General features: G+C 46.1%; 1 long non-coding RNA gene across 1 annotated transcript; it reads left to right on the top strand.

Moving 5' to 3' along the window:
* Nucleotides 1–1,741: 1,741 nt before the first annotated feature.
* Nucleotides 1,742–22,891, top strand: LOC129543850 (uncharacterized). The gene is made up of 3 exons (XR_008683345.2): nucleotides 1,742–1,837; nucleotides 20,989–21,083; nucleotides 22,358–22,891. It is a non-coding gene; the product is annotated as an uncharacterized LOC129543850 (long non-coding RNA).
* The last annotated feature ends 1,650 nt before the right edge of the window (nucleotides 22,892–24,541 follow it).

Genomic DNA, 24,541 nt, shown 5'->3' on the forward strand with positions numbered 1-24,541 from the left:
TCCCTCCCGATCCGCCAAGAGCCTAATAATACCGAGAGCTCCTTTCTGTCTGTGGGGTGTCTGTCCCGCAGAATACAGTCGCGGCGAGGCAGTGAGAAGATGCAGGAGAGCCACACAGTGGGTGTCTCTGGTTGTGAAAGGGAGTGTGTGACAGGCCTGGGGAAATTTGCAAGGCAGGGGACTTGGGCCTTGGAGGCTGTGTGATCTGGGGAAAGAACAACCTGGGTTGGTTGTCGAGGGGAGATTTTGGGAGAGAGATGCTGCGTGATATGAACCGTCCCTGCTCTCTCTCCCTATAAAATCCTCCCTAAAACCGCTGCCTGCTCCAAGCTTGTGACATTCAATTCCTACTCCCTCCCTTCTCCTCGCCACCCCTCCCCCACCTGTCCTCCTCTTCATTCAGTGGGTGACAGAGGAGGAGCGGCCTACAGAAGGCCCAAGGTGAAATCAGAGGCTGGGTTATCCAAGCCCTGTTACTCAGAGGCTGAGCAATCCAAGGCCACGCCTGCATTCCACTCTTCACTGGTCCCAACGCCTGCGATGCCCTTTGCCTCTTTTTCCTGCCAGGCAAGTATCAACCCACTCATCTTTCAAGTGTCCTGACTTCTGCGAAGACCTCTGTGATCCCTCCTGTCTTCCTCAGCGAGGATCACCATCAATCACCACCTGTGAACTCCCACAGCTCTTCTCAAGGCCTCCTATTGCCCTGCTTATCTCATCTTCCTTGAGGGGGGAGCCCGGGTTCTAATTTTATCTTTGTTACCTCCTCCCCACCAACCCCTGCCCCCTACTCCATCACAGAACCTAGCCTGTAGCAGGCACTCAAGGACCAGCATGGAATAGGCGAAGGATAAAGGCCTCGGCTGAGGGGTGACAGGATTAGACAGGCAAGAGGCACCAGGAAGAAGATGAGATTAAAGACAGGAGGGATAGGAGCAGAGAGAGAGGAGTTAAATGTTAGCCTTCCTTGAAGCACCCCTCAGAGAAGACTAATCTACGTAATTAAAATCCAGATAACTAGGAGAATGGATGGTGAGCCAAGTGGTAGACAGAACTGCAGCGCCTGAAGGAAGCACAGAGCTTAAGGATGGAGATGAGAGAGCCCCGTTTGTGCTGGAATCGTAAAAAGAGATGGAGCTGGAGTCGGGGTGGGATGCCGCCGGACCAGGACAGAAGGCAGGCGGGCTGGGGCAGAGAGAGGTGGGAACTGAGTCAAGCAGAGGTGCTGGGAGTGGCAGTCTTGGGCCTGGAGAGAAACAAATACAATCCGAGGCCCCAACTCCCACACAGACAAGCAGAGCGGTGCTTTGTAGCGAAGCAAGCCCAAGAGGGGTGTGCAGGCCAGCCGGCACTCAGAGGCGCGTTGCTGCAGAGCATCGTTGCTGAGACTGGAAGACGGAAGTAGGAAACTGGGAGGGTTGGCCCAGAATAGACAAGAAGAAACGCAGCGCACAAGCTTACCGGCTTCGGCGGGGAGGGAGGAAACGGCAGATAATAATACACTGAAGAGATAAATTAATAACACTAAGCTACCTCGCCAGGGTGTTACGAGTGTTAATTAATTAATTATTGTTTGCCAAGCACTTTGAAGGTGGAAAGGCTCTGTAATTATTATGAATAAAATGTCAGAGATAATAATCGGGCAGAAGGCAGTGACCTCCCCGGCACCTCATTTGCATGGCACGAAGGATTCAGGGATGCTCTGCCAAGGCGAGACCTGCCGAGACGACAGATGCCCGTCCCGACACCCAGCCTCCTCCTCCCGCGTCTTTCTGGCGCCCCCCGGGGTCTGCGGCCTCTGTTCCCCTGGCAGCGGATGCCCGAGAAGCCGGGTGAGGTGAGGTGTTTACGAGTCGGCAAGCGGGAGCACGCTGATGGCTGGGGGTGTGGCCCGAGGGACGCCCCTCCCACCCGGCAGCTTTCCACTGAGCCGGCTGTTTTGTTTCCGAGGAGATCACTATTAATAATAGGTGTGGGTTTGGGTCTGTCTCTTCCAGAGTGGGGTGGGAGGGGCCTGTTTGGGGCGGGGGGCGAGGGGGTGAGTGTGTGGCAGAACAAGTGCGCCTGGGAAGATGGGGTGCCAGCTTAGGTTTGGGGGAAATGGCCACCAGCAAGCCAGGTCACTGGCTCATGTAGTGGCTATCATCTTAAGTGATGGAGACTGCAGTAAACCACAGCCTGCACCCCATTTATATATGGAAACGGTCCCGTGGCCCAAAAGGCAAAGAGGAAAATTATAATCCAGCCAGGCAGAGAGTAGCATCGCCAACTCATTGGACATGAGTTTGAGCCAACTCTGGGAGGTGGTGAAGGACAGGGAAGCCTGGTGCCCTGCAGTGCATGGGTTCCCAAAGAGCCACTGCACAGGGACTAAGCAGCAACCACGGCAGGCAGAGAGTGGGAGCGCCCAGTGGAGACCCGTGCTGCGCCAGGCTGCATGACCCCGGGTGTCAGCTCTTCGAGGTTTTGGTCCTGGAGGAAAGATGTCTGAGGACTCTTGTCTTCAGCAGATGCTCCTGCCTCCCTCCCGCCTCCTTGGTTGACGAGGCAAAAGAACTACAGAATATTTACCAACTCTGGCCCATGTGTTTGGGAAACAGTCCTGCCAACGGATTCCTCTTCCTACTGACCAGCGGAGAAGAGAGAGGAACACCTCCCTAAGGCTGGGCGAGTTTGGGGCGGGGGAGGGACAGCAAAGTGGCTATTGGGTCTGGACAGAATTTTGCACAGTTTATACCAGAAAAATAGAAGAATAAACAATCAAAACCTCCTCTATCTCCTAGAGAGAAGAGGACTCCCCTTGTTTGTCTCCTGTGTTCCTGGTGGGAGACCCTGATTAAGCGTCGCCAGTGCAGGGGTCTTAGGACCCATGACCTTGCTTATAAAATCAGAAAAGCAAACATTTTTATTAGGTCTAGGGCTTCCCAGGTGGTCAAGTATTTGCCTGCGATTGCAGGAGATGCAGGAGACACAGGTTTGATCCCCGGGTCTAGAAGATCCCCTGGAGGAGGAAATGGTAACCACTCCAGTATTCTTGCCTGGAAAATCCCATGGACAGAGGAGGCTGGTGGGTCCATGGGGTCCACGGGGTCACAAAAGAGTTGGACATGACTGAGCGACTGAGCACGCAGGCCAGGGCTGGGAGGTGATTCGCTCCTAGGGCGTCACAAGGCACCACCATCTGAGTGGCTTAAACACTCTTCCGTTCTCCCCGTCTGTCTGCAGGCTGGAAGTCCAAATCACAGGGTCAGCAGGGTTGGTTCCTTCTGTGGCTGTGGGGAACAGTCTGCCCAGCCCTTTCTCCCAGTTTCTGGAGGCTGCAGGCGTCTGCAGGTGGCTTTCTTCCTGTGTCTTCACTTCATCTCCCCTCTCTGCCTGTGTGCTTCTGTGTTCCAGTTTCCCTTGGACTAAGAACAGCGGCCCCATTGGACCAGAGCCCACCCTACTGACCTCAGCTTGATCAGGCACAGACCCTACTTCCAAATTAAGCCACATCCCTAGGTCCTGGGGGTTCAACTGCTTGGGCGGGGGGTAGGGGGTGGAAAGCCCTTCCACTGACAACGTGAGGTTTTCCTTTTTCCACTGTGCCCTTAGTGGCCTGATTCCCACCTGGGTGTGGGGAAATTGAGGCAGGGACCCTCTCTCGGTGTCCTTAGGGCCAGCGTAGAAGTCCCGTCTTAAGCAGAGAGGTTGCTGGGAGACAGAACCTGCACTGACCTTTGCTTTCCACCCTGACTTCCTGGTGCTGTTAATGCAGCACAACTGGCCATCAGGGTCCGCGTGGCACCGTAGCCCACATGTAGGGAGGAAAGGCCGGGCTTCCATGGACTGGACGATAGGCCTGGTTTGGAGTCAGCCTGAGAGCTGGGGCCTCGGCTCTCGTTTCGTCACCTCTCAGGTGGGAAGTGGCAGTGTCTACCTCCCAGGGCTGAATGAGATCACCGGCAGAACACGCCTGGTGTCTGGGGGTGGGTGTTATCAATCCTTAGGCACCCAACGGGAAGTCTAACCAAAAACTTGTCCCGGAGCACCAAGTGCAGATTTGTGCCGAAGAGTTTGCTAAGTTCCTCTGACTCCTGTTTTCCCGGCCGCCCCCACGGGGGCCAGGAACCCCGCAAGTCAATGGCTTTGAGGCTTTGAACTGGGACTTCAAAGAGAAGCCAGCTCTGTTCTTCAAACAGGTTTATAAAGAGATTTTGATACAAGACAACAATACTTGTCAGCAGTGCCCAGTTACCATCCTTCCCTTTGTAGTTTTATTAGGAAATAATTTCCCAGCCGGCGAGGCTCCTGCTGGCACGCCTTGTTTCTCTGTTTGCGATCGGAGCTGCCCACCGGAGGGGCTGCCCCTCGCGCTGAAGCGGTCTTGCCAGCTGGACGCCCAGAGAAAGACATCACTGAAGGGTCTCCGGAGCCGATTTACCATCTGCCCTTGCCTCCCTTCCCCCCTCTCTGTAGCAAAAATGCAATTTGTTTGACCTCTGGGGAGGTTTAAAACCTCAGCTCCTTAATTGCCCCCCTGCCCCCATTATTATAATTTTTTTTAAAGAGGGAGAAACGGCCAGAAAAGAACCATTTAAGCCATCCTTGCTAGCCTGCCCTGCATTCTCGGCTGGCAGTAAGGATTCCCAATAGGTGAAAACTAAGGAGCCCAGCTCACTGCAGGTCCCTAGTTTTCATCTGTTGGGGATAAGTGGGTCCTTTTTGCAGGGGCCAGCTTTCCCACGCAGAAGAGAGGCATGGTTTTCCAGAAGTGACTATTGGTTTTTCCTTCCGGGGTACAGTTATTTCCTTATAACTTGAAACATGTGATGAGTCTACTCTATGCCAAGCGGCGGGCTGGTTCTGAGATCCGGAAACGGGGAACACAGGGTTCCCCGCCAAGACATGTTTCTCAGTAGGGCTGGGGTGAGCCGGTTGAGAAGCAGACTTTTCAGGGCCCTTCCTTACAGGGCTCTGTGTGCGTCTGCTTCAGGAGCCCTGGCCAGAACTGATGGTGGGGGTGCTCGACCAACCGGCTCCAGGGGGAGGCTGGTTCATGGGGGGTTTTGTGGTGAGAGCTTGAAAATGGGGCCACTGGGATGCATTTCCACAAGGAAAGGGGACGGAGAGAGAGAGAGTGAGTGGAGATGCACTGGGAGGCGTACGATCCTGAGATGGGTGGGACAGAGGGGAAGCGGGCCGACGGGGACTCTTATCCCCAGAGGAAAAGACGCCTTCCTTCCTTTTTAGGAAACTGGGGAGGAAACATGAGAGAGGATGTCAGTCATTTAGAGGGTGGGAGAGAAAAGGGTATGGGCAGGTTCAGCTTTCTTGATCTTTTTTGTTGGGAAGTAGGAACTTTTTTAGGAAGCAGGAATTAATGGCATTTACTGGGGAGAGGGGAAGCAGTTGGCTTAGTGGGACTTAGAAAGTTAAAGGCAGATGTTTCTTCAGTCAGTTCAGTTCAGTTCAGTCGCTCAGTCGTGTCCGACTCTTTGTGACCCCGTGAATCGCAGCCTGCCAGGCCTCCCTGTCCATCACCAACTCCCGGAGTTCACTCAAACTCATGTCCATCGAGTCGGTGATACCATCAAGCCATCTCATCCTCTGTCGTCCCCTTCTCCTCCTGCCCCCAATCCCTCCCAGCTTCAGGGTCTTTTCCAGTGAGTCAACTATTCGCCTGAGGTGGCCAAAGTATTGGAGTTTCTTAGAGACCATTTAGTTCCAGGCCCTCATTTTATCCAGTGTAAGGCCAGTGCAGTGGACCAAGAGATGCGGATTTGATTCCTGGGTTGGGAAGATCCCCTGGAGGAGGAAATGGCAACCCACTCCAATATTGTTACCTGGAAAATCCCATGGACAGAGGAGCCTGGTGGACTACAAAATACAAAATACTCTTTATGGGGTTGCAAAAAGTCGGATACAGCCAAGCACACACACACGGAGACACACACAGAAGGGTGGAGCTGAGACTCAGATGCAGGTCTGCTGTCTCTTAGGTCAGGGGCCACTGCTCTGCAGGATGCTCCCTGCATCCCCAAGGGTATGTCACTGTTCTGCATCCACCTAGAAGGATGGAGTTGCGATGGCAGACTTGGGTAAGACCTCCTGGGATTCTTGACCAACTGGACGATGAGGTTGGTTCCAGTGTCTTTGGTCCATTTAGAGGTGCGGAATCAGTGCAGAACCTCGTGTGGTTAAAGGTCATCCAGGGTCACCCCCGGTCATTGCACCATGAGCAAAGCTGTTCTGCAATGGGAGTTCCGCAGGCTCTAAAGTATTTTTGCTGACCCCGGATTATTCACCTTCCCATCAACAAGTTCCTACTCTTGCCAAAGGAAACAGTAAATGCTTCCACTGAAAAGCCACAGAGTAGGAACTGACCTAAAAACTTGTAGTTTCTGAGCAAAAATGTGCCAGACCACAGGAACACAAATAACCTGTTGGTTACTGCCCAGGATCTGTGCCAGTGTTATTACACTCATTGTACAGATGGGGAAACCTAAGTGGAAAGATGGATGATTTCCAAAGATTCATCCAAAGGCAATAATAAAACTCACAGTTTAATGTTTGCTATGCTTATTCCTAAATCTTCCTCTCGCTGATTACCTCATATTTCCATGGAATGTGCAAGAAGCATTGACTAGGACGTTAAGAATAGACTATAGACTTTTTCCACGAGGTCTGGCTGGAGTCTGGTGAACCTCAACTCCAGCCACTTACTTATATAATTTTTTGAGGCATCTAGTTAAAAAAAAAAAAGAAGGTATAATAAAATGGTTGTAATATATTTTATATGTTTGAATTTAGGGGATGGCAAACTATGGCTTGCAGACCAGATCTGGCCTGCAGCCTGTTTTTGAACAGCCCATGAGCTAAGAATGGATTTTACATTTTAAAAGGGTCATTAAAAACAAAACAAAAAAAAGCTCAAAACAAAGAATATACTACAGAAACTGTATGTGCCTAGAAAGCCTGACATGTTTACTAACTGGTCCTACAGAATAGATTGGGTGCTCCCTGTAGTAAATGAAGGTTCTATCATTAGCCCCCAAAGCCAATGATATGTGCTTGCATTATAACAAGATAACTATAAATTTATTGCAACTATTCATTTACTGTATACTAGAAGTAGTGTGGCCTTGTAAGGAGAGCTCAGTTCCAAGTTGTTGGACCACTGCTGCTTACTCCAGTCATCCTGGCTAATTTCATTATATTCATTTGGACATAAGGCCAAAGGCGAGCCTTAGGCTTGACCCCACAGTCCTCATGACCCTTGATCCAGGGTAACATGTTCTGGGTTTTCTTTGAGCTGGAGAGGAGAAGCAATCAGTTCTCCTCTTAGCAAGGATTTGGCATCTTAGTTTGCCTGCCTTGCCTTAGGAAGGTCATCCATCCGTGGGGCAAGAGTCCTTCGTTCATCCTGGGGCAGCTGAGCCCTGGATGGCAGGACACGTGCCACCAATGGACACTGGCTCCCTAACCAGCGTGTGCACCCGCAGCTTCACGATGCCCGTTGTAAATTAACCGGAGGGCTGTGCCTGCAAACAGGGAGGGCTGACAGAGAACTGCCAACTCTGCTGGGCAGACGCTGCTTCTGTGTGCTGGAACCTCCCCGTTATCTAACACCTCAGGACTCCCAGCAGCTGGCCACCAGGAGAATTCACGCTTTACTCTCTTGCTCTGGGAGCCAGAAAGGCAGAGCACTGGAGGCAAGAGAACGTAGGTGGTGAGGTCTCACTGAATGGGATTCAAATCCTGCCTCTGCCGTGAACTCATCACGCAACCTTAGACAGATGACTTCACGTCTCTCACCTTCTGTTTCCTCATTTGTAAAATGAAGTAATAGCAGTCCTACCTCATGGGTTATTGGGAGGCTGAAAAGAGGTATCAGATGCAAAAAAAAATCAATGAGAAGGCTAAAAAGAGTACATTAGCTATTGGGGGCTTTATTCTAGTCCATCCTGTGAGCTTATTTGTACATCAGTGTTTTGCCTTAAAGGTCAGAGGGTAGTCTCCAGTCCGGAAAAACAGAGAGGTGGTGGAGCTGGGGAGAGGTTGTGCTTTGCAATATAGAAATGGTACAGAAAAGACATTTTGGAGGGAGAACTTGTTAAATTAGAGGAATCAGAAACATCCAGAGAGGTACTTCAGTGATCCCACAGTCCAGCCACCCTTAGACATTTTCCAGGGAAGGTTGCTCAGGGGTTGTGTCTCCTGAGGCAGAAAGCCCTGGGTGAGCCCCAATTCTGTTATTTACTGTTAAATAACCCAAATTCTGTTATTTACTGACTATATGACTGGACAAGAGATTGGATTCCCTGAGCCTCAACTTGTTAATCTTTTTTTCTGTTTTTGTTTTTGCTTCTTTTTTTTCAGCTTCCTTGTTTATAATTGTCGTTTTTCAGTCCCTCAGTCTTGTCACTTTTTGTGACCCCGTGGATAACAGCACGCCAGGCTTCCCTGTCCTTCACCATCTCCTGGAGTTTGCTCAAACTCATGTCCATCGAGTCAGTGATGCCATCCAACCATCTCATCCTCTGTTGTCACCTTCTCTTTTTACCTTCAGTCTTTCCTGGCATCAGGGTCTTTTCTGATGAGTCAGTTCTTTGTATCAGATGGCCAAAGTATTGGAGTTTCAGCTTCAGCATCAGTCCTTCCAATGTATATTCAGGGTTGATTTCCTTTAGGATTGACTGATTTGATCTCCTTGCAGTCCAAGGGACTCTCAAGAGTCTTCTCCAATACCACAGTTTGAAAGCATCAGTTCTTCAGCACTCAACCTTATTTATGGTCCAATTCTCATATCCATACATGACTACTGGAAAAACTATAATTTTTATAATTAAGAATAATTATAATAGCAATTATATATTACTATTCACAACCCATGAGGTTGTTGTGAACGTTCATTGTTGGTTCAAGGCCACCATCTGTGTCCCCATATTACCATTCCACAAGAGATCATGGCTGTGAAAGGGGGACCAGGTGATGGGTCTCCACTGATGTTCCTCATAATCTGGGGGCCCACTTACTGGTGTCCTAGGGAGTCTGAGCAACGTCTTTCTTTGTGCATAGCCAACAGACCTCCAGAGATGGAGTTCCAATGGTGTGTACACCAGCTCAGAGCCTTTGAGCCTACGTCACTAAAGTCAAATCCGTGCAGTCAATTTTCTGTCTCTCTCATGGGGTTAATTTCCCTTGCTTTTGGTTGGGCAAAAGTTGGTTTTGAAAACACCCCTTATAATAGGTGTTTCAAAACACTTGAGTGTCGGTATGAGCCTATTAAATTCTAACAGCTCTGCTGGCAGGTAAAGCACATTTATAGACTTAAAAAAAAATAACCATGTTGTTTGCCTTTCAGACTGCTAGGGCCATTCTGGAGTGATTTTGTACTTAAGGTCAAGGAATTTTGAGGGATGGATTTTTGTTTCTCAATTCGCTCTCCTCACACTGTCGTTCTATGTAGCAGTATAAACTGCAGGATTATTTATCAGCCTCTAGCTGAAGCTGATCTTGCCAGAAATCCATTGCTTCTTTTCAACCAAATAGATCTACGTTTTAGTTGTCAGTACCTCAAAGGGATTTTGCTACCTCTGGGCTTTTCCTATTCTAACTTTCTCCAAATGTTTGAATGTCCAAAGGTGGCTGTTAAAAAAAAAAAAAAATCAACTCTGCAATTCTACAGGGTGGAATTCTGGCACATGTAAGGCTATTTGATTGAGTAAATAAATATCCTGGGCCTTGAAGTTTTTGCTGAGGGACAAAGATGTGGAATAGAAGAGAGGTTGAAGCGGTCTAGCTTCTGAGAGAGAAGAAGGAGAGAATATATCGAGACTAAAAAAGTGCCTGCAGGGGAGTCTAGGTCCAACAGAGGAGGGAAGAAAGGGGTCACATTGGCCGTCCGTGCTCAGCTGCAGTATTTAGCAGGAAGATGCAGTCCTCTGGGGTAAAGTATTTGGATGCATTTCAGAGCCAGAGGGAGTGGCAGCAACAGAGAGAAATGGGAAAGGTTGGGATTTAGGGAACTTCATCCTCTAAGACTTGGATGATTTCAACTGGCACATTGACCTGTGGTTTTGAGACCACAAGGCAGTGAGAAATGGACCGCCTAAACACCAGCTGAAGTTTTCAACATGGTGCAGAGTCATAAAATGATGTCAGGACATCAGAAAATGTGTTTAGACTAGATTCTGTTTTACTTTGTGGGAATTCAGTTCAAAGAATCGGTCATTTTTTCATATGGCCAATGTCACTGATTTACAAAGAATTCCTCTCACAGGCAAACATAAAAAGACCTAAAACCCCGTAATTAAATGCCTGCTCCAGCCACAAAGTCAGACTGTCTTAAACCATCCCTTTCAAACATAGAATACACATCTCTCCGCATCCATTAAAAACTTGTAAAGTAGATTTTCCCCCTCCCTTTATCCCTTCTTGGAACTCCTGTCAAACCAGGCTCCATGTGAGAAGACTATCAGCAATGGAAGGAATTTCGAGTCAATTCTTGTTGCTTTGCAAGTGTTTTCTACTGATTTGTAAAGTAGGCTTGTAACCCTTCTTTCATTCTTGTCAAGGGTGTCCAACAAAAAGCTAAAAGTGTAACATGGCCAATATGAGTGAATGATGACGTGGAGATGGGGAATTCCTTCCTGACTCCACTTCTTGGAGTCAAGCTGCAACCACTGTCACCTTCGTGTATGCAACTCTAAGGGTTGTAAATGTTCCAACTCTGTGAGATGAGATGGAGCCAGTGTAGCTGCTTGAATGTGCTCTTCTAGATAATAAGGGACAAGATCTTCGATTTCTGGCTGCTTCTCAGCAAGTGATGACACTGTATTTTCCCCAGCCCCAACAAGCCCACTCTTCAGGTATCAAATCTGGTTATGATAGACTGAATAATGGTCCCTAAAGATATCTACATTCTAATCCCGAGAACCTGTGACTGTTATCTTACATGGAAAAATAAATTTTGAAGCTGTAATTACATTAAAGACCTTGAGATAGGAAGGTTATTCTGGATTGTCTGAGTCAGCCCTGAAATTAGAACTGTCTTTTGGTATCCATGGGGTATTGGTTCTAGGACTGGCCTTCAATATCAAAATCCTCAGCTGCTCAAGTGCCATATCGACCTACTGTATCTGTGGTTACACATCGTGGATTCAACCAACCTCATATCGTGTAGTATGGTAGTACTTATGGGAGAAAAACATCTGTGTATAAGTGGACCCACACAGTTCAAATCTGTGTTGTTCAAGGGTCAACTGAAATCACAAGTGTCATTGTAAGAAGGAGGCAGAGAGACATTTGACTACAGGGGAGGAGAAGTTAGTGTGAAGATGGTGTCAGATTGGAAAGATGTGGCCACAAGCAAAGGGATGCTGGCCGCCAGTGGAAGCTGGAAGGGACAAGGGACAGATTCTCCCCTGGAGTCTCCAGAAGGATCTAGCCCTCCCCTTGATTTTAGCCCACCAGATTCCTTGCAGACTCTGGCTCCCAGAACGCTAAGAGAATGAATTCTGTTGTTAAGTCATTGCATGTGTGTGTGTGTGTGTGTGCTCAGTGATGTCTGATTCTTTGTGACCCCAGCAGGGGTCCTCTAGTCTGCCAGGCTCCTCTGTCCATGGGATTTTCCAGGCAAGAATACTGGCGTGGGTTGCCATTTCCTTCTCCATTTAAGTCATTAAGTTTATGGTAATTTGTTATAGCAGTAATAGGAAACCAATACACGGCTCTCTGGTTCTCATTTGACTGCTCTTGGAGCTGCCTGCCTCATGTAGAACGCTGGCAGCATGATCTCAGGGAGGTAAGTGCGTATATTCCCACTCGGGCTAATTCTCAGAGCAGAGCTGTTTGAAAGGAATAACATTCGGCAAATGGTGGCTCTTCCCATAGAATAAATGAGTGAGTGTTTGTGCTCTGATCTATGTCTCCTGGCCCAGGTAAAAAGGTTAAGTTGTTTAAGCACATCTCAGGAAAAGTTCTAATTTTAAAACTAATATCATCTGGAAATTCTTCCAAAGTACAAGATAAAATGCCCCCAAATGTCTGTCAATAGGTTTTAGAGTCACTTGCATTTGAAGATGCTTCAGAAGTGCTCCTAACTTGTGCAGGGAGGTACTTGACTTTTCTGGGGATGTCTGAGCGCTGGTGAGGTAAGAAGTTGCCATGGGAGTTGCGTGGAGCCTTTGTTCCAGTCCCTTTTTGCTTCTTCTACACTTCCACACTCACACCTCGATATCCCCTAACACTGCCTGGTTCTGTGTTTCATTCACTACAAGGCTGCATGATTAGCTGACTGAATCGGCTAATCTGTGTAACAGACTCAAGACTACTTTTCCCTCTTCCCTCCCTGGCAAGCATCTTTCTCACTGGGTTAACCATGCGCTTTTAACACCAGCCTCTCAGAGACAGGGGTTATCCTCTGTCTTGACAGGGTCATTGAATTTCAGAGTCAGAAAGGAGCTTTATTAAGCACATCAATTCCAACTCCAATGAAATAATTAACTCAGGGCTCGGACAGTCTGGAGGAGGAACCGTGAGGCCCAGGGGGCCTGAGCTGTAGCACATACCCCAGGAGATGTTGGGACACGTGGCACATGGGCTACTCCATGAGAAGTGTTGGCAGGACTGGGAAGCCGATGGAGTGGGTAGAGGCAAGCAGTTGAGACCTTCATTTTTCGGGGACAAATTTTCTGTGATAAACACTCTAGAGTCCCTTTTTCTTTGTTCCTGCAGTAGTCCTTGGCCTGCTCTGCCTCCTCTGGTTTACGCCGGGCACATCTGTGGTTGGGTTTCGCTAAACCTGGGACCCGTGGATAACCTGTATGCCCAAAGTACTTGGGCAGAGGCACCTACATTGCAGCAATACTTCACTGAGATGCTGGGCTATCTGGGAAAAGAGCAAGCAGTCAGGTGAACCAGAAAGATCCATTTAACCAACTTAGAAGATGGGCGGTTTTGATGAGAGCATTAACCTTCTCCAGGCTGGCTGTCATTTCCAAATGACAGCTGCGTGCCTGGCATTTCCAAGGAGTCTTTCATCTCTAAGAGAAGAAGGGGAAGCAGGGGTCGCATCTAATATATTAAGAGCAGAAAGGAAACGCTGAAGCAATTTGGTACCCTTTGGCCTGTGGGTCTTTTCTCCCCACTGAAGTGGTATGTATTTTAAAGGCCTAACCTAGGAGCTGTTTTGAAAGACCAGGTTGAAGAACAACTAAACTTAGACTTGCCTTTAAAATGTCAGAAACTGTCTACCCTGGTGGATGGGCAGAAGATACATTCTTTTGGGAGTTGGGCCCTGAATCATTTAGGATTCTTTTGGTTGCAAGTGACAGAAAGCCAAGTTTGAACTTAATTTATTACAAAAAAAGATGTGTGTCTTGGGTATCCGAACTGTCTTGTTAAAGACATGGCCTTTGGCACAGGTGAAGACAGGCTCCATCATGTCATCGAGGTTGGTCACTCTCTCTTCCTTTGGGTGGGCTTGATTTTCGTGCATTCTCTCCCTCACTGCTTGTGAGAGCGCTGCCAGCCACTGGCAAATACACATGTCTAGGTTCAAGTCTGGTCATCATGAGAAGCAGCTTTCCTACTAACACAAAGGTTTGGAAATTGGAGCCCCTTGGTCCTAATTGGCTGAACGGGTCAGCCCTGAGACAATTAGTGTGAAAGAGGCATTGACCACGGGCTCTCAAACTTGAACGTGCACACGAATCATCTGGGAATTTTGTTAAAAGGCAGATGCTGACTCAGAAGGTCTCAGCTGAGAACCTGGGTTTCTGCATTTCTAATGAACTCCCAGATGATGCTGAGGCTGCTGATCTAAGGACTGTACCCGAGACTAGGCTTGTTGGCTTCACTTAAACGGCATTTTCCATCCATATAGCCTGAGGGTAGACTTGGGTTCAGCTGAGGACAGGATGAGAGTCTCGTGGGGAAGACGGAAGACGGGGACCTCAGGACAAGTTGTGACATTGTTGCCACATTAAGGACAGAGCAGATCTGCTGGCCAAAGAACACATTTCTGCGCTGGGCTCTGGGTTTTTTGTTAACTGCGACATGAAATGCAGTCAGTGACGTCTGGGGATGTCTGAGTTACGACTGAGCGACTGAACTGACTGACCTGAACTGCCTAAGTTGTGCCTGCTACTGCTGCTACTGCTAAGTCACTTCAGTCGTGTCCGACTCTGTGTGACCCCATAGACGGAAGCCCACCAGGCTTCCCCGTCCCTGGGATTCTCCAGGCAAGAACACTGGAGTGGGTTGCCATTTCCTTCTCCAATGTGTGAAAGTGAAAAGGGAAAGTGAAGTCGCTCAGTCGTGTCTGACTCGTAGCGACCACATGGACTGCAGCCTACCAGGCTCCTCCGTCCATGGGATTTTCTAAGCAAGAGTACTGGAGTGGCTTGCCATTGCCTGCCTAGCCTCAGTAATACCCCTTGAAGAGAGGAAAGAAGTGATCCTTAGATGCAAGACAGAAGATAAACCAATCTCAAAAACTGCGCTCCTGATTATCATCATTGCTATTAATTATTAATTGAGGAAGGACGAGCACGTGCCTGGTGTGGGTAGAGATTTTTGTTTAAGCACCAGCCCAGAGAGACCTGGAAAGGAAACCAAAGAAGAGGCATGAATTATAAATACGGATCCTGCCATAGGAAGCTGCTGGAAGCTCGGGCGCCTGCAATGGAGAAGGGGGTCTCGAGGCTGAAGCTCCGGAACCGCAAAGTGGGGTTAATGTGCCACACAGCAACCTGCACTCTGCAGCATGGGACTGCTCGTTAGGGGACCAGTGTCCATGCTGCTTGTGACAGAGGATGGATGCAAAGGCAGGAACCGCAACTCGGAGAATCTTTGAAGGATCTTACATTTCTGTTACATGGGAAGACATACTGCCTAAAGTTTTTTTTTTTTTAATGTAATTGCTTTGAATATTATATTATGATAAAGAGGTAGGTGGACCTAGGGTAATTAGTTGATAAACTATGATAACGAGAGATGGTATTCTGGAAAGCATTTGTTTAGAATGTGGCATTTAAGGGGGATTAGTTGCATAATTTAGGTATTTGAATATCACCATGTAATAAATAATAATAATAACCACAATAATCCCAGCTTGATGGAGGCCCTGCTGGTTAGAGAATGTTCTAGCTAGGTTACCAGATGGAGAGCTGTAATTAGGCTCATTCCCTGGTAATTTAAGAAATGAAGGCAGCATCACTTTTCGCCTCTCATCACCTTTCCCTTCCCTTTATTTCTCAGCATCCTGATGCCTTCTGGCTGTGGCAAGCAATCTCTCTCTCCCAGCCCCCTCCGTTCCCTCTCCCCGCTGCCTCCCACACCCCCATTTTTATCTCTCCTGGAGCCTAAGCTGTTAGTGTTTTGCTGCTGGGAATCCTGGCGTCGTGCAAGGCCTTTACACGTATCTTATCAGGTGAGCCCTGTGCCGTCTCTTAAATCCCAGTGGTAGGAAGATGTCATGACGTTAGCTACAGCCAATGAGGTGTCAGAGGGTTTCTAATGCCATACAGACACGTGTTGGATTGATCCTCTTCTCTCCCCAAACGTATCCTGGTTTCATTCGCAGAAAAGTTGAGTCAGAACATTTTTCTTATTTGAATTTAGGCAGGCAGGTGGTTCCAGAACCTTCCTTCTCCAGGTCCTGAGCACCTACACACCTGAGCTCTGGGAGACCACCGTCGCCACCATCCACGGGCTGCAACAAAGACGCTTCCTGCTTCTGTTTGCATCTCAGCAAGGTCCTCTGTCTTTTCTGCTGAAAATTCTCTTTCTTTATGGATGTTCCTTCCTCCCCTCGTCAGGTACTTTAAAGGCTCTGATTCTTGCGCAGGATTAAAGCTAACGGAAGATACCCAATCAGGCCGATTCTCCATGCTTAATTCGAGGCGACAGGTTACCAACAGGAGACAGAGAGCAATCGTGAGTCATCACCCTCAGGGTGTTAGTGTAAGAACAACTGGCCTCCAAAGTAGGGGAGAGAAATGTGGTCCCAGAGACCGGAGGGAGTAGAGGCATCCACCCTGCTGTGCGACCCGCTGGCGCCTGACCTTCACTCACCTCGGCATTTAACACGCTCCGCTCTCTGACAACTGATTTTAACTGCAGGTTTTCCCCATTAACACAGCAACCCACCCTCCTGCCCACCACCACCATGCCAGGATTGAGTCCACCCCATTCACCCATGCATTTCCAGAGTCAAGCTCAGTGCCTGGCTCAGGTAGGTGCTCAAGACACATGCACTGAATTCATTTAGTAACTCATCTCTTCAGGGCAGGTGTCCCAGGAGGAGGAGAGGAAGCTCTTCTGCTTATAGAGTAGTGGTGGTGATTTAGAGTAGCAATCCGTTAAAATAGACCTGGCTGAAACATAGTGAACAAATTTTAAATTGGCCCAGGATCTAGGGGAAAAAAAAACAGAAATACGTGTGGGGGTGGGGAGGTGGGTGGGAAAGTACACAGAATGATTGGGATAGTAAAGGATCCTAAAATTCTACATAATTGAAAATTGCATTTCTTGGTTTTCTTTTTCTCAAGTAAATTTCTTACTGAAATACAATAAGTTGAGTACACAAATGACAAAGCTGTCGGGAGCCTGTACATCTTGATGTATGCTCACAAAGGGAACAAACTCGGGTGACTGACCTCAGATGAAGAAACCATCCTGCCAGTACACCAGAAACCACCCCAGACCTTTCCCTACAAAGATAACTCTTATCCTGATGTCCGTTCCTGCAGCTGTGCCTGTTTTTGAGCATTATGTAAATGGAATCATACAACATGTTCTCTTTTATGCTTAGCTTCTTTTCTTCACTGCTATTTTAATCTGGCGGTAATTCATCCTTTTCATGGATGTACAGTTTTCCACTTTATGAGTCTGCCACTATATTTAACTGTCTGCCTTATTGTTGACAGCGATTGTTTCTTTCCTATTTTTTAGGAAAAAAATAGTTTTTGCCTATTAACAATGCTATGATGTATGCTCTTGAATGTCTTCTCATGCCCATAAATTGGGTATATACATGTACAAAGACTCATGCAGGATTGCCAGGCATGTGCCTTCTCAGCTTCGGTAGATACCGCTGCTTCCTGGCTTCTTGTTGTTCAGTGACTAAGTTGTGTCCAGCTCTTTGCCATCCCATGGACTGCAGCACGCCAGGCTTCCCTGTGCTTCACCATCTCCCAAAGTTTGCTCACACTCATGTCCATCGAGTCAGTGATGCCATCCAGCCTTCTCATCCTCTGTCACCCCCTTTTCCTCCCGCCCTCGATCTTTCCCAGAATCTGGATATTTGCTCACCCACCAGCGTTCAGTGAAAGTTCCCATCTTCCCCTTCTCTTGCCAACAGTTTAGTATTGCTGTCTTATCAACATTCATCTAGCCGGTGGGTGTGCAATGGCATCGTTTTTGTGGTTGTGATTTACCTTTTCCTGGTGACTGATGGAGTTGAACAGTTTTTATATGTCATTGGTTATCTGAGTGTCCTCTTTGTGACATGCCTGTTCTTGTCTCTGTATGTTATTTTGCAGATATTTTTGGTATGTAGTGTTTGTTCATTTTAAAGGGACTTGAGACATCGTGACTTTGGCTTTCTTACTTAAAATGTGTCTGTTATAGTACCAGAGCCCTTTCTTGAGATGAAATTTTAGGGAGAAGACCAAGATGCAAACTAGGTCAAAGCAGAGATGTTCTCAGAGGAGGGCAGAGAAGCTCAGAGCGCTTCCCATCCACCACCCCTATTACATTCCAGTGAACCTGAAAACACTGCCTTATAGCAAAGACAGTTTTTAAGAGCCAAGATAACAAGTGAGCCAATAAAAATCCTCGTAAATACTGTATGAAATATCTGCTAACAATAAAGATAACAGGAGAAATAAGACCCTGAAAGGCATTTTCACAACTTGAATGGGTTATAATGGACATTATACTATTAATTTCCATTTATGCTCTCTTGCTCAATGGCGACTTTGCGTGGTCTCTCTCATCTTGTGAGCAAATTACAAGATGCTTTCAATATTATTTGGATTCACTACCGAACACGTGCACACGAAGAGATAATGTGTGTGTGTGTTTGTACACACATGGTTACCTACCCTCTCCTTTCTTCCAAATGCTCAATGGTCTTCTGATTTTATAACTTAGATTTGGTTATTCCCATGTCCTAAATCCAGCCTTGGTCTCATAGACACAAAAGTACTGGATTTTTCAAATGGAAAAAATTGGGGGCAAGCTTTATTTAACACATCTGGGGAGGCATTTTTGGTTTCTAGCACCAGGGCCCAGCACTGGTCACAAGGAAAAACACTGTAGCAGTCCCTTTTCCATTTACCTCCTCTCCCCGCCTCACCAGACCCGAGAGGGCAGAGTGGGGGCTCCGTCCTCATGCTCCGTCTCCTCCCCATTTATCTCTCCCAGAGCTTCAGGCTCAAACTTCTATTTCTTTACTGCCATCTGTTTTACCTCCCTTTTCTTTTTCCCAATCTCCAGCTTCCTTTCCTTAAATTATCCCCAACCGGAGGGACTTGCAATCTGTAGATGTAAAAATCTAAGGGAAATATGGAAATAAATTTGCATACAATGGAATTTGGCAAAGTGAAGGAGCTCAAAGATACAAAGAGTTTATTGCCATCTTTCCAAACATGAGCTATCACTGCTGGTACCTGGAATGACCTTAAGTAATACACTGGATTAAAGTTTCTTCAAAAATTGGAGTTTTTATATATCATGGGTATTAATATAGTTCTTAGATTTGTGTCAAGATAGTATACTTGTTTTCAGCTGGATAAAAGCGCCTTTAAATATTTAAGTTTTTAAAAAATGATTTTTCTGGCAAAACTTGTGAATTAGTGATATTTGGGAGCTAATGGATGAGTCATGCTCAGTAAATCAGAAGAGTAATTTTATTATAGGACTCCCTTCTCCCGTCAGATCTAGCTAAGCAGAAATGAGCACATAGTATGTCGAACCCTGCTCCTTCAGTGTAGTAATGAGTGATAGGATCAAAAAACAATATAAAATAGTCTATTACAATGGTTTTCAGTATAGTCTACACATCCGTGGGGGTTCCCATGACACTTTGAATGTGTCCGTGATGTCAAAAACTATTTTCATAATAATACTGAGATGTTATTTCCTTTTTTCAATATATTGACATCTGCACTGTTCATGCAAAAGCAATGGCATGTAAAGTGCTGGCATCTTTGGATGATTCCAGGCAGCAACACCAGCCTGCACTGCTGGTGGTTGTATTCTTTTCCACACTGGCTGGAGAAAGAAAAGTCCATGTTGCTCAACAGTGACCTTGATAAAGCAGTAAGACAGGTTAAATCTCAACACACTACATCTTTGTCCTGTTCTGTGTGACAAAATGGCATGTATGAATCAAGCGTTCTGCTATGTACTATGTATGATGGTTGTCTCAAAGAAAGGCACTTTTGAGAAGGAAATGGAAACCCACTCCACTGTTCTTGCCTGGAGAATCCCAGGGACGGGGGAGCCTGGTGGGCTTCCGTCTGTGGGGTCGCACAGAGTCGGACACGACTGAAGTGACTTAGCAGCAGCAGCAGCCCCATTTTCGCATGGGACATGATTTTCATCTGAAAGAACAACTGATCAGACAAATTATGATTACTTAGACTTGGTTATTAGGCAGATATTTCCCCCAAAATGAATGAAGTGGGCCTGTTACTTCAAGGGAAATAACTGACAGTGTGTATATAGCCCATGATAAAATTTGGAGAAATTTAGAATTCCAGAAAACTTGTTTTCTTTACCATGAAGCAAGCTGACTGCTTTCCAGTACCTAAAGACTCTTGATGAGATTGGTCGTCATATTTACAAACGTGATTTTTGTGCCAGTATTCTTGCCAGGAAAATTTCCATGGACAGAGGAGCCTGGCGGGCTACAGTCCATGGGGTTGCAAAGAGTTAGACGTGACTAAGCAACTAAGCACACACAAAATAAACAAAAGCCCTTTAGAGGTCTCAATAATTTTTAACCATAATTTTAAGGGTGTAAAGGAGTCTAAGAGTGTAAGGACCAGTGTTCTACAAAATTGAGTTCTTGTCCTATGTTCTTATGTGATCAAAACAGTCCACTACTAATTGAGTGACCTTGGAATAAAGTGTGTGTGTGTGTGTGTGTGTGTGTGTGCACGAGCGTGTGTATGTGTGAGAGAGAGATGGGAATGGGTGACAACATAAGATTTTTGCATCATAAAAATTTAAGAGAAGGGAGGGGGGCGAAGTCCAGCATGTTTTGGAGAGATGATTTCTAGTGATTTTGTGAAAATGGAGAAGACTTTGATTGAAACTGATGGTTGAGACAGAAACAGAGAATATGAATGTTGATTCAGAAATAAAAAATTGATGAAAGATATGACTCATCTTCCTCTTCACAGTATTTTATGGCAGGAAGCTTTAAGATGGCCTTCAGTGATCCCACCTCCTAATTTTGGCACCATTGTGTAACCTGATTCACTTGAGAATAAGCTGGACCTAGCAACTTGCCTCTAATCACAGGAACGGTACAGGGTGTGGGATGTCACTAGTGAGATTAGATCACAAGAGACATCTGCCCTGCTCACCCTCTCTTACTTTCTTTGGCTGGTTCTGAGGGAAGCCAGATGCCATTCTGTGAGCCACTTTATGAGAAACCCACGTGGTTAGGGATTGGTTGGTCCCCAGCTTACAACCCGGAGCTTCCCAAGTGGCTCAGTGGTAAAGAATCCACTTGTGAATATAGGAGACGCTGGTTTGATCCCTAGATTGGGAAGATCCCCGGGAGATGAAAATGGCAACCCATTCCAATATTCTTGCCTGGAAAATCCCATGAACAGAGAAGCCTGGTGGGCTATAGTTCATAGTGTCTCAAAGAATCAGACATGACTGAGCAGTGTAAGCACACATGCACAGCTAACAACTCAGGAGAAACGTGATCCTGTCGATAATCATGAGTGAGCTTAGAAGTGTGTTTTCCTTTTCCAGGGTCTTCAGATCCCAGACTAACACCTTGATTGCTGCATTGCAAGGGACAGAGGGACCCAGTTGAGCTGCATCTGGATTTCTGACCCACCCAAACTGTGAGTTAATAAGTGCTTGTTGTATTAAGCTGCTAAATTATGGGGTGCTTTGTTACACAGTGATTGATGACATATGTATATGTGCAAATTCATGTGAAAGTTGCACATAATTTCAAGAGACTTTGATAAATCCTGAAGCCCATTGATGGTTGAAGTATGGACCTTGTTAAGAACCCCTGCTTTAGGAAGACATTAAAGGAAAAGACAGGAAAGGAAGAAAGAAAATAAGAACAGCAGAGTAAGTAGTGGAAGGAAAAAATCTAGAGAGTATAATTAGAGACAGTTTTACCAGGGAAGTGAAGCAAGAACCCAATGCCTTGATGGGAAGAAAGTTTCACTACAACTTTCTAGGAGGACAGTTCTCCAAAGATAGCAGCTAAATTGGTGAGAAACACTTCCATCATGAAATATAATTGGCTGAATATGTAACCAAAAGAGGAAAAGACCAATGTTCTGTATTTAGGCATGTGGGAAGAAAGTTTTCAACCCAGCCTGGTGGGGAGGAGAAGTGTTGAATAACCACTGAGGATCCTAAAAGTGGCATCTGTGGACTGAAAAAAGTGTACGTGTTGTAGAAAGGATGCTAAGTTACCAAAGGCCTTATGACAGCCAGTGTAATTTGCAAGTTCAGAGGTCAAGCCAGGCTCAGGCATGCCTGGCTCCAAGGATTCTGATGATGTCATGATGTCTCTCTACTTACTTTTTTTGGTTGACCCTCAAAGGGCCAAAGATTGGGTGTGTGGTGGGCGAATCTGCAGAGAGCGCTCCAGGCTTTCTAAGCCACAAGAAGAGGCACTGAGGGAACAAGATTTTCTTCTCTCGGTGTCCACTTGTGAAATCTGGGGAGGGCCTCTGCTGGGTGTGCTGGGGAAGCCATTACCTGCCAGGAGTTGTGGAAGGATAATTACCTCCAGGAAAAGGGGGTGCTCTTGTCAGAGAAAGGAGAAACAGTGTGGGGCGGATAACATGACATTGTCTACCGTAGTGAGTGACAATAACCAGAGGCTGGGGGATTGTTTAATATTTAAAGTTATGCCAACATAATGTGGGACCCTGAGACTCGGTGCAGCTGTGTATGTTTGTGTCTCATTACAGGACATTTGGGTGTGTATTTGAATTGACTTGGAATGATGGAGTCTAATGAATAGAGCTCTGGCAGGGGTGGCGCTGGAGAAGGGATTTGGGGATGAAACCATGTATTCAGAGGCTCAGAATTTTAAGGAAAAATCCAGCCCTTTCTCCTTGTGCGTCAGCATCTGTTGTTTTTCTCCTAGAACACAAAGTGGCTTGCAGAGCCCATATCCATTTGAATACAGACGGAACAACCACTGCAGCAAAAGCTCAGCCGCCAGATGCTCTGCTTGTTGACTCGGTTGAATTTCTATCACCCTCTACAGTCTCTGGGTGAGGGCTTCGCTCATCGGGGGGCTCCCGATAGTTTTGGAATTAAAAATTGGATTCCAAATGGTAGAGGTGTAATTCCTAAACACACCGAAAGAGATGATGCCAACTATTCAATTTAGATATCCTTCGGTTGTAAATAAAGACTTACGATTGACTAAATTAAGGATCATTGTTAAAAAAATAATGGCAGTTCAGCCGAGACCCACAGTAATGTGGAACTTGGCAGGAGAGATTTCTTTGGTGGGCCATCTTTTTCCCCAGTTTTCGTATAAAATGAGTGTCACAGTGAAATTTGGTAGGACATAAGAAAAAGGTGAATAATATGTTAAATAATCAACATATGATGAGGTAACACATTCTTCTATGAAGTTTTTCAAAATTTAATTGCTACCATCACATGTGGATAATATACATGTTACATTTATAATTTATATTTATAATTTTTAATAAATTACATTTTCTTAAAGTGTACATCATATGAATTTGCTTACTTTAAGAAATGAAAATATGACTTTTAATTAGAAAAACATGTTGTTGGTTATAATCTCTGCCCCTGCTCTAAGACCAGTCCCTTCAGTAAGTGACATTTTGCTGCTCACTCTGCTTATGAATACACTGCCTTTTCTGGCACTATTTATTTATTAATTACTTTTGACTGTGTTGGGTTTTAGTTGCGACACTAGTGCTCTTCATTGTGGCTTAATTGCCCTGCCCTCCAGGCAGGTGGAATCTTAGTTCCCAAACCAAGGATCCAACCCATGTCCCCTGCATTGGAAGGCAGATTCTTAGCCTTGGACATCCTGCACTGCCTTTCTTTGATGGCAGAGACACATTGTGGGGACCCAGAGTCTTACTTACCCTCTCACTACTTGAACTCAGTGGAAGCCCATGGTGTATCCCTGATCCAAACTCAAGAAATCAGTTTGTGGTGTTTCCCATTTGACGTGTTTATCTTAAGAATCACATCAGATGTTAATGAGGTCCCTCATTTAACCTTTGCCCTTTCTCCAGTATATATGCACCATACTCTGTTTTTTTTTGTTTTCACCAACAGTCCACCCAGACTCATATTTTGTAGCTCATAAAAACCAATCTTTTGGATACTCATCATATTTGCATTGTATGCCCTGCCTGACATTTTCTATGCATGAATATTCCAAAAATGACAAGAGGAAGAGGTCAGAGAAGTGAAAGAGAGAGATGTTTTTTGTTGTTGCTTTTGTTTTTTTGAAATAATCACACTTTTCAATGCTGGAAGGTATTTGCTTTGCCTTTTCTGGAATGTTTCCTCTAATTTCTGAAAACTACTGCCTTGGAGATTTTGGCCAATATTGACTTTTGGGGAGGAGTGTTAAGAAACAGTCGCATTGTCCCTCAAATATCTTTTAGAGGTTTTTCTGGCAGTTAATTTTGGCTCAAGAATGATTTGAGTCAAAACATTCAATAAGTTGTTGAATCAAATATGTGCCACCATAGTGCCAGGCTCTGAAGGTACAGATGCAATTCCTACTTTCCAGAACATTATGGTCCATAGAACCATAGAACCAGGGGAGAGGCCAAGAGAACCAGATCAAACCAGTCAATCCTAAAGGAAATCAACCCTGAAAATTCACTGGAAGGACTGATCCTAAAACTAAAATTCCAATGCTTTGGCTACCTGATGCAAGGAGCCAACTCATTGGAAAAGACTCTGATGCTGGGAAAAATTGAGGGCAGGATGAGAAGCGGGCAACAGACAATGAGATGGTTGGATGGCATCACCAACTCAATGGATATGAGTTTGAGCAAACTTTAGGAGACAGTGAAAGACAGGGAAACCTGGCATGCTGCAGTCCTTGGGGTTGCAAAGAGTCAGACACGACTTGGCGACTGAAAAGCAGCAACCAAGAGAACTTAAGCACTTACGGGGTCTAACTTGATGAAAACTTTATCTCAAGTCTTCACACGCATCACTTCAGATCACTTTCAGAACGACACTATGACACTGGATATTACTGTCCTCTGGAAGCTCAAGGACATTAAATATTTGTCCAGGCCACACAACTAATGTGTTG

Source organism: Moschus berezovskii, chromosome 23, assembly GCF_049115385.1.
Source record: "Moschus berezovskii isolate FMDL1 chromosome 23, NW_MosBer_1.0, whole genome shotgun sequence".
In the NCBI taxonomy this organism is placed as follows: domain Eukaryota; kingdom Metazoa; phylum Chordata; class Mammalia; order Artiodactyla; family Moschidae; genus Moschus; species Moschus berezovskii.